Source organism: Pseudorasbora parva, chromosome 6 (assembly GCF_024679245.1).
Source record: "Pseudorasbora parva isolate DD20220531a chromosome 6, ASM2467924v1, whole genome shotgun sequence".
NCBI lineage: Eukaryota > Metazoa > Chordata > Actinopteri > Cypriniformes > Gobionidae > Pseudorasbora > Pseudorasbora parva.
Genome location: NC_090177.1, coordinates 50,670,226 through 50,680,668, shown reverse-complemented (window position 1 = coordinate 50,680,668; position 10,443 = coordinate 50,670,226). Strand labels below are relative to the sequence as shown.

At 43.4% G+C, this 10,443-nt stretch overlaps 1 pseudogene; it reads left to right on the top strand.

Moving 5' to 3' along the window:
- The first annotated feature begins 1,123 nt into the window (after positions 1 to 1,123).
- On the top strand, positions 1,124 to 9,945 carry LOC137079569 (putative nuclease HARBI1; annotated as a pseudogene).
- Positions 9,946 to 10,443: the final 498 nt, after the last annotated feature.

The window sequence follows — 10,443 nt, the reverse complement described above, 5'->3', positions numbered from 1 at the left end:
CTACAAAAGTAGTGTAATAATATACCTGAGCATGTACAAGCAGCCCTGTTAGCACAGTTACTATCAGCAATATTTGGGCTACGTCATCGTCCATCGTGATGGAGAAACACCATCGTGATGCCACGCCCCCGCCCCGCTGCGAGTCTTGCGAGTCGACACCAGAGATTGTGAGCGGAGTGGAGCGGCGGCAATTTCCCCTCCACACTCTTTCTTAGCATTCAAGAATCCCTCCGCTCCGGGTTCACCATCTCCCGTTCCCACTTCGCTCACTGATATCAGAAACACCGCTCCGTCTTCCCTCCAGCTCCGCTCCGGGTTCACCATCTCCCGCTCCCCGCCTCGCTCACTGATATCAGAAACACCGCTCCGTCTTCACTCCAGCTCCGCTCCGGGTTCACCATCTCCCGCTCCCCGCCTCGCTCACTGATATCAGAAACACCGCTCCGTCCTTCGCTCCAGCTCCGCTCCGGGTTCTCCATCTCCCGCTCCTCGCCTCGCTCACTGATATCAGAAACACCGCTCCGTCTTCGCTCCAGCTCCGCTCTGGGTTCACCATCTCCCTCTCCTCGCCTCGTTCACTGATATCAGAAACACCGCTCCGTCTTCACTCCAGCTACGCTCCGGGTTCACCATCTCCCGCTCCTCGCCTCGCTCACTGATATCAGAAACACCGCTCCGTCTTCGCTCCAGCTCCGCTCCGGGTTCACCATCTCCCGCTCCCCGCCTCGCTCACTGATATCAGAAACACCGCTCCGTCTTCACTCCAGCTCCGCTCCGGGTTCACCATCTCCCGCTCCTCGCCTCGCTCACTGATATCAGAAACACCACTCCGTCTTCGCTCCAGCTCCGCTCCGGGTTCACCATCTCCCGCTCCTCGCCTCACTTAAACCTGTGGACTAGGCTACAAACAACCCACAGCAACAGAGTAGGCTAAATGCAGCCCAATTCCAGACTTGGCAACACAGGTGTGTGACAACTGACAGCGGATGTTTGTGAGGAGATTTTAGAATGTATATTATATAAAATATCTATATATATATATTTACGTCCAAGTCTTTATTTAAGTAGGCTAGCCTATATTTTTACTGAACTCAAATCATCTCAGATGCATTGTAGCATACTTATGGCCGTCGACCGATTCATCCCCGCAGCCTGCGGACAGTGGAAATACACCTCATCATCCCAGAAGATGATGTCCCGCGGGCACAGGCCTTTCCAGGGTCTCTATTGTGCATTAGTACCGTCCCGGTCCCGGTCTTCCGCTCAGCTGAATGAAAGTGTAGAAATAACTGGACTAACCTAATTCAGTGGCGTAAACGTGAGTGTTTTGAACATAAGCCAAAAACTAAGTCAGTGTTCCTGCCAACGATGGTACAGTTTCCATCGTCTCCCAATAGACGACGAACCAAAAAGAATATGGTTGAAGAACTTAAACTTAAAAAAACCACCCAAACATCTGTTTGTGTGTTCATTTCACTTGGTTGACAAGAAGCGAACACAGGATAACCCGTACCCAGCGCTTTTTCTGGGTTACGAGAAGCCACCGGAGAAGAGACGCCGACCCAGGGCTCGACATGCTAATTTTAATTTAATTAAATGTTCTGGATTCCACTGCTAACTGAATGTGCAAGTTAAAAATGTTTTGATAATTACTGGCTTTGTGTATTTATTTCTTCAGAATATCTGTGGACTAAAACTGATTGCATCTCCCTCTCCTCGCCTCGCTCACTGATATCAGAAACACCACTCTGTCTTCGCTCCAGCTCCGCTCCGGGTTCACCATCTCCCGCTCCCCGCCTCGCTCACTGATATCAGAAACACCGCTCCGTCTTCGCTCCAGCTCCGCTCCGGGTTCACCATCTCCCTCTCCTCGCCTCGCTCACTGATATCAGAAACACCGCTCCGTCTTCGCTCCAGCTCCGCTCCGGGTTCACCATCTCCCGCTCCCCGCCTCGCTCACTGATATCAGAAACACCGCTCCGTCTTCGCTCCAGCTCCGCTCCGGGTTCACCATCTCCCTCTCCTCGCCTCGCTCACTGATATCAGAAACACCGCTCCGTCTACGCTCTGAGGAAATTTGCGGCTAATAACTGCTAAAGTATTTTATTAAGCTCTGAAATATCACTATAAAGTTAGGTTTATAACCTGCATTAACTGAACAAAATTATAAAAAATAAACAATAGGAGATTAAAGGGGGGGTGAAATGCTGTTTCATGCATACTGATCTTTTTACACTGTTAAAGACTTGGAATCCCATACTAAACATAGACAAAGTTTCAAAAGTTAAGGTGGACGTTTGATGGGAGTATTTCTTTGTCAAAAATACTACTTCCGGTTAGTCATAAGTTTCGGCAAGTTTTTTTCGATCATGGGTCCACTTGATGTTAATAGGTCGGAATTTCCTTGTATGGGCCTTACGAACAATTCTACCGGAAGCACGTGAGAGAGAGAGAGAGAGAGGGAGAGAGCGAAAGCAACAGGCTACGCCCATCAAAGCGCTGGCTCGTAGGCTGCGCTGCACAGGTGATGTGACTTCAAGAAATTAACAATGTCACCAAAAAAGTGCGTTTTTGGTTGCCAGACCAAGACAGTCCTGCACAGATTGCCAAAAAACCCCGCGTTAAGGCAACGGTGGATGGAATTTGCTTTTCCGGATCAGCAACTGAGTTGCGCGAATGTTTATATCTGTTCGCTGCATTTCGGTGCCGACTGTTTCATAAACAAGGCCCAGCTCGACGCCGGATTTTCCCAATCGCCTAATGCTGAAGGATGGAGCAGTCCCAACGATAAAGGTCCCAACGTTAGAACCGCAGGCGGTGAGTAAGACTGCTTCAAATGTCTGTGTTTTTGCCTATGCTCATCAAGTAGCCCAAACATGATCACGTATAGCTAATTGATCAATGGAGCATGCGATGTGTAGTGCGTGTACATTTGTTTAGCTGGCCACTATATGTGTAACTTTATGTTTGTGTATTGTAAAAGCACTCCAAACAACAATACACAAAGAGGGGGGAAATATGTTGAACTAAATAAGCGCGCTTCTTCATTCAAATGCGCTACTATTCCGTGTCTTTTTATGTAAACACCAGCCTGCCAAAACCAGTCCGCTTACTACAATTGTCTACACAAACCACGCGTAAAAACACACACACACACACACGCACACATACACACACACACACACACACACGTTGTAACACTCGCGCTTGACATGGTGTTCTAAAGTTAAAAATCGTGGAATAACGGTTTGATTGTAGTCTAGCAAGAACTGCACTTCCCACATGTACAAGACAAAAATAGGACGATATAATTCAAGTATAAATATGTAAATAACACAAGCCGCTAAGCATATTATATAGTTAGTGTATAACTTGTAGCACATACAGACGTCCTGCTCTAGTCGTTTTTGCTGCTGCTCCTGTTCAACTGCAGCCTCTGGGTCTGATTCCGGATCATAGATGTATGGCTGGATCTGATTAAAAGCCATATTTTTATTTTGAATAAAGTTTTTTCCCGCTGTTAGGGATGACACAGCTTTACGACGCACTCGACTCAACACAATAGCAGCGGCGCGCACACGTCATTATTTAGCTCCGCTCACACGACACGCCCCCACCCGCTCGGCTTTTTTCGGAAAGACTCGGAACAGCGCATCTTTCTTATATAATTATTAAAAAAATAAAGACTTTTCGGAGATATGCAGGATGCAATGCTACTCTATAGGTACTCAAGATTGACATGACACTGACTGAAACTGAGTGTTTCACCCCCCCCCCCCTTTAAGAGCCTAGTTTCAACGTGGTTTATAGGAACATTTGTGTGCATTTTCTCCCCACAATGCCAAACTTAATGGCTTTATCAAAAGTGAAATATCATTGATGCTTTTTGCAGTGCAAATTTGTTTGTATGTTTGGAAAGATGAACGTTTTCATCAGTTATTTTATCTACGGAGCAATACAGATTTCTGCTCATTTAAAATCATATAGTAGAATATAATAAAAGGCTACCTATGGCTACTGATAACTGTAAGCAGGTAAGCACTATAAGATGTTTTTGAATGCATTAGAGAGAACGATTAGTACGTGTGTGAATAAGTGCTACCTGTTTAAAATGTGCTTTCACCCGATCATATTCAGTATGAGGTTAAAAAAAAATCCCTTAAACTTTCCCATCCCGCTCATGCCCATCGCCGTGATCATCTGTATAGCGCTGGTTGTTTACCGTGTGAGTTCTGAACACTGCACCATGTGCTTATTTAAATCTTTTCGTTTCTACTCATATTCGGCTACATATTCCTCATGTCTGAGGCAAGCCTGCTGAGTTTCAGTTAATTTGAGACGCGCTCCAGTTCATGAGCATTGAAAGCGATGGCTTCCTCCTCATAGTCTAGGCTACTTATTTGTGTCTTATTAATTAAATACATGCAATTGACCCAAAAAAACCTTTATTAAAATTAAGAGACAATTTGTACAAAACTAAAGAAAGGCTTTTTACAAAACAAAACTTAATATTAAACTAAATATAACCACCAAAATCATTTCTGACCCACTCGCATCTTATCATAATCAGATGAAATTAAAAAATAATTAGGCTATACTATTTAAACATAAATTAAAAACATTGTTTAATGGCTACAACAAGTATAGTAAGCTACAGATTTATGTCATGTCTGAGCTGGATTTGAACGAACATCATTTTACCGGCGGGTTCATGAGCGCGCGCCTGCGGATTATTGAGCTGATCACACCGGCTCCGCTCCGCCGGTGTCAGTCGGGTTTAAATGGGGCTCGGGCTCATAATTACAGTTAATGTGCCGGGCAGGGCCGGTCTCTCGGGTGCACGGGCTCGGGTAGGGTCGGTCTTGATTTTTTTTTTTAGCCGATCTAAGCTCTAGTTCGAAAAATCAAAAACGAAACGAAATTATTATTATTAAACCCCCCTATCATCGTCCATCGCGATGTTTTACTGTACACATCGTCAGCTGCCGATTTAGGTGACATCGCCCAACCCTAACGTCCGCCATTGCACAGAATTGTCAACCATAGGGTCGTCAACAAAGCAGTCAGCGGCAAACAATCTGACGTCAAACACAGCGGATAACGGCGCACACTCTGACGTCGCAAGGCAAAAACGCTGGTTTTACCGTCCACATGACAACGCTGCAACCGGCGTTTCTGAAAATCCTCATCCTGGCAGGGGTTTGCAAAAATGTTCGGTTTCAGTGACCTAATACTGCGTTTCCGTGTGGACGAACGGCCGAACCGTGTAAAAAAAGTCACGGTTATAAAAATACCCGTGTTTGTGTGAACAAGGCCTAACTGTGTGAAAAATAAATCCTCTTCAACAGCATTGCATAATGCTCCATTACCACACCACTTCATTTCAAATCTTAACATGTCCTTTGTAGACTTACACCACACGTGATTTCACCAAGTTTAAAAACAGTATTACTACATCTTCACCAGAACATCTTTCAACCTTATTTTTCCTGCTCATGTAAATGGCCAGTTTTGCCTGACCTAACACAAAATTCAAAAGTTGACAAGTAAACCTTTTACCTCGGACAAATTTAAAAAAATAAAAATCCTCATGGAAAACAATTCCCTAAAAGAACTGAAAACATTTTCCAACATTGAAAATAATGGTTTTAACCTTTCACAGTCCATAAAAGCATGAAAAACTCTCTCTTTTTGAGAAGGACAATCAGCAATAACTTTGATTAAGAACTGCATTAAAAGCATTAACAGCGATGGCACAGTGAAGAAACCTCCACTGCATATCCCCTGCCCTTTAGGTAACAGTGGCTTATACAGTGTTTGACCTACCTGGGACACAATAAGTCTGATCTGGATGCACCAGGGCCCAGTTTTTCAAAAGTAATCCACTAGGATTTGGGATAACGGATTGGATCAAATCTTGAAAATGTGTTTTTCAAAAGAAAAAACGGATTACGTAATCGGATTAGATCACGTAATCCAATCTTGGTTTTGATCTGGATCAAACCTTTAGTTTGAACTTTTTTGTAGGATTTGGATCATTTTGATCCAAAGAATCTGGATTAAACTGATCCCATCAGGGCCCAGTTTTTCAAAAGGTTTAATCTGGATAAAATTGATCCAGATTTAGTAATCCTTTTTGTGCGATCCATGATCACGTAATCCAGTTTACTTTTGGAGCCAGTTTTTTAAAGCAACATCGGATTGGACCAATCTGATCTGGATAGGAACTTTTCAGGATCACCAAATCTGGATAACCAGTGCTCAAACATGATAGGAAAGCACAAAGTAGAACTATATGTAAAGAGCAACAAGTAGAATAACCAGTGTGAGGTCAATATAAGTTTAATTTTATTTGGGGAAAAAACACACACATTTAAAAACAAGAAAAACCCCACCCCATCCTCTTCCAGCAGTCCACTCATCTGAGACCTACAACACAAACACTGGACACTGAGGAGATTTATAACAATTTTATTTCAAATAAAATTAAACTTATATTGACCTCACACTGGGCCCAGCTGATCCATTACTTTAGCTAACCTATTAGCTAAAACCTTTGAGAGCAGTTTATAATCAGAGCAAAGGAGCGAAACAGGCCGCCAATTCTTAAAGGGGCGGTGAAATGCTGTTTCATGCATACTGAGCTTTTTACACTATTAAAGACTTGGAATCCCATCCTAAACATAGACAAAAGCTGTGTCCCAAAGTGAAGGGTGCGCACTTCGAAGGCCAGGCCACGCCTTCAAAGTGCAGGAAGCGGCACGAAGGGCGACCCGGGGGACAGGGTTGCCAGGTCTGCTACACAAAACCCCTCCAATTGCTAATCAAAACTATGCCAAAACGCACCCAAACGCGGGGGAAGTTCGGGATGAATATTGCTCAAGTATGGACTTAAACTAAAACCCACACCAACGGTGTAAATGGTACTCCAATTCAACAAACTTCATTGTGATGTTAAACTTCAGTTATTTCATTTGTAAAAAGTAGCCTACTTTGAGTAATGTACTATTGAACCATGTATCGTCATTTAACTAGCACGAGAACAAATTGTTTCATGTAATGTAGGAATAAATAATATATAGCCTACTAGGTAGGCTAGCTGGCTACATGTAAAATAATAATAATCATTTCATATACAAGACTGTATTTTACATGCTAGTAACCAATGGGTTTCCTTTATTTGTATTTTGTATTTCGTTTATTGGTGTGTAAATATTGAGTGATATATGTCGTTGCCTATTTTTCCTCAGAGCTATTTTTAACAGTGTGAATTACATCAACACAATTATTGTAGGCTTGGCAATAGCCAACATTTTTGATATTGATATTGATTGTTATCCACATTCTTTCTGTAAGGGACATTTAAATTTCACATCCTGGAAAGTAAATCTAAAGTGGGATGGTCGGGAATAAAAGCATTCTAAACACGGGACGCCCCAAACGAGTGAGTGCCCTTCAAAGGCCGCGGCGAGTTTTGTTGGATTTCGTAATTGCGCTATCAGGTGTTAACGATTGCTATTGCATTGATTCCTATCGCATACCAACGGTGCAAGAGGACCGCTATCCTACATATCTTTATAGACCTATATAGCTATATATATATATAAGAAATAAATTGGAAGTATGGAGACGGAAATGTTTTTTTTTTATATATTGTATCTTTTGATGGAGGAGATGGTGCAAATATGTCACCCCCGGCGGCACCGGGTGATGTACTTCAGGCTTAGCTAAGACCATCACCAGGTAAGTTAAAATGCTTTGCCCCTTCCCAATCAGAGGCACTGTGCATGCTGAGTTCCTGGTTTACACCTTTAAATGTAGGCCTATATTGATAAATGATAGAGATGCTTAATGTAAAAAAAAAAAACCTGATGGTTGAAATGCTGACTCATGTCTTTTCATGGTGCAACTTCATATAGTTTATTCTCTTCACCATGGCAGTTAAGCTTAAAATACAGTGAATAAATGAATGAATTAATCTGCCGCTGATCAGTCCTGCCACTGCACAGGTGAACAGTGCTCCATGTCATGGGTGCAGCCTTTAATATGGGACGCACTTAGCAACAATTTGGTTATATTGTGAGAATACATTAAAAAAGCAAAGAAATAAAAAACAGTACAAAATTGTGGCCTTTTACCATGTGGTGCATTGTTCTACATAGCCAACAGTAAATAAAGGAGGCTACTTTAAATTGAAGAACCTTAATTGCAACATCCACCGTAGTGCACCAGTAATTTCTACACAATAAAACTTTATGAAAATGTTCTTAAGAAAATATACACATTATTTTTATTTTATCACCTTCATTGTTTTGTGTGCAAATTACAAGATCCAGGATACATTTTGACAGTGTAAGATTTTACACATGACTACTTGTTCCCCTTATGTACTATAAGTAGTTACTAAACGTAGTTTACTCAAGTATCTTTATATTTCTTCCACCAATTAGCCTACTTTGTCATATAGCTGTACATAATTTCTCTTTTCCTTCTTTCCCTAAATCAGAGCAGACCCCTGTACTGCAGGATAAACCTCAGTGCCCCACTCCTGGAAAGGTTTTTTTGGAGATGGTGACACACGTCCTGACTTTCGGCTGAGCAGGGAGGCCATGACAGTGCTGCTGGGTCTGTTGAGAAGTCAAAGACAACACGGATGGGGTGTCACAGTTGAGACCCTGGTGTTTCTTTTCTGGCTGGCGTGTGGCACATCATACAGGGTGGTCTCCAGAGCATTTGACATGCCCCGTTCCACTGTCCACCGCATTGTCCACCGAGTCGCTGAGGAGGTGGTGGCCATTCCCCACAAAGTTATCCACCTCCCCAACACCCCAGAGAAACTGGAAGCAGTTTGCCGTGGGTTTGCAAGGCTGGCAAGGCACAGAGCTTTCCTTAAAGCTGCAGGAGCATTCGACGGCTGCCAAGTCTGTATCAAGCCTCCAAGCGGCCCTGATGGTCAGTGCTACAGGAACAGGAATCTGTTCCCATCTATAATCCTGCAGGCAGATTGTGACCATCAGGGCCGCTTCATTGACACCTACGTGGGCTGGCCCGGGTCAGTGCATGATGCACGAGTGCTCCGCCACAGCCCACTGTACAGGAGGTCAGTGAATCCTCCTCCAGGGCACTTCATCCTGGCAGACGGAGGGTACCCATGTCTCCAACACCCACTCCCCTCATCACTCCCTACAAGAGGCCAGTACAAGGTGTGGGAGCCCAGCGCTATAATCTTCATCATTCCAGGGCACGCTCCATTATAGAGCGTGCTTTTGGGATGACGAAGACCAGGTTCAGGGCTATCTTCCTGCAAGCGCTGGAAGTGCACCACACCTTTGTACCCCATGTAAGTCAATTGCAAAGACATTTGCAAAATGCTGTGAAAGTAGAAACTGATTTTTTTTTGTGAAGCTAAACTTTTGTTCCCTTTTTTACCATTTCAGGTCATTACAGCCTGTGCCATCCTCCATAACATCTGTCTTGGGGTTGGTGACCTCCAGCACGAGGAGGATATGGCAGAGGATGAGGGGGAGCAGGATTTGGAGACGGTCAGTGGTGCTCCCTGGAGAGACCAGCTGTCTGCTGAGGTGTCTGCTGAGGTGTCTGCCCCGCTGACCACAACTATTTGTAAGAGGCAAGTAAGAGAATTGTGAAGCTATATACACAAGACACAAATGAAATGCAGCATATTACTTTTTAGCATGTTGAAATGTTTATGGTGTGATTAATGTGTTCTTCCCCCTTTCTGAAAATATTGCAGCGACATGACAGCCGTTGATTGTGTTAGCCCTGCAAACCCATTGGTAGACAATGCAGTGGACAGTGGAAATATGCACAAACACTCTGGAGACCATCCCAGATGATGTCCCACCGGCAGAGGCCTTACCAGGGTCTCTATTGTGGCATCCCATCCCATCCAGCAGCACGATCAGTGCCTCCCTGCTCAGCTGAATAAATGCATAAAGAAAGGTTTTCGTTTTCTTTTCTTTTTTTACACAATTTTAACATTTAGGTTTTTCTTATGCTGTTTACGTTAAAGTTATGTTGTAAATATGTCAGTCATGCATCAAACCATTTATTTTACCAAGTTAACTGTTTAAATTTACTTGGGCAAAAATGCATGTATCAGGCAATGGCTTATGTGCAAAATTGTTGCATTAAAAAAACAACAACAACAACAATACAGACCTATTTCATGTCTTTTATTAACATGTAACCAAAGTGTACAGAAAAACAAAATAAATAAAACAAATGTAGCCTTTAACTTTTTCTCTTCTTGAGAGAATTCTCTCAAGAAGAGAAAACAGTCTGTCCATGCGCTCCCGACTCTCCTGGGCTCTTCTCTCCTCCGTCTCTCTCTGGAATTGAATGTCCTCCCTGAGAAGGTCAATCAACTCATCATCCCGGCCTCTTTTTCTGGGTGCTGGTGCCTCCTCCTCCTCCTCCTCA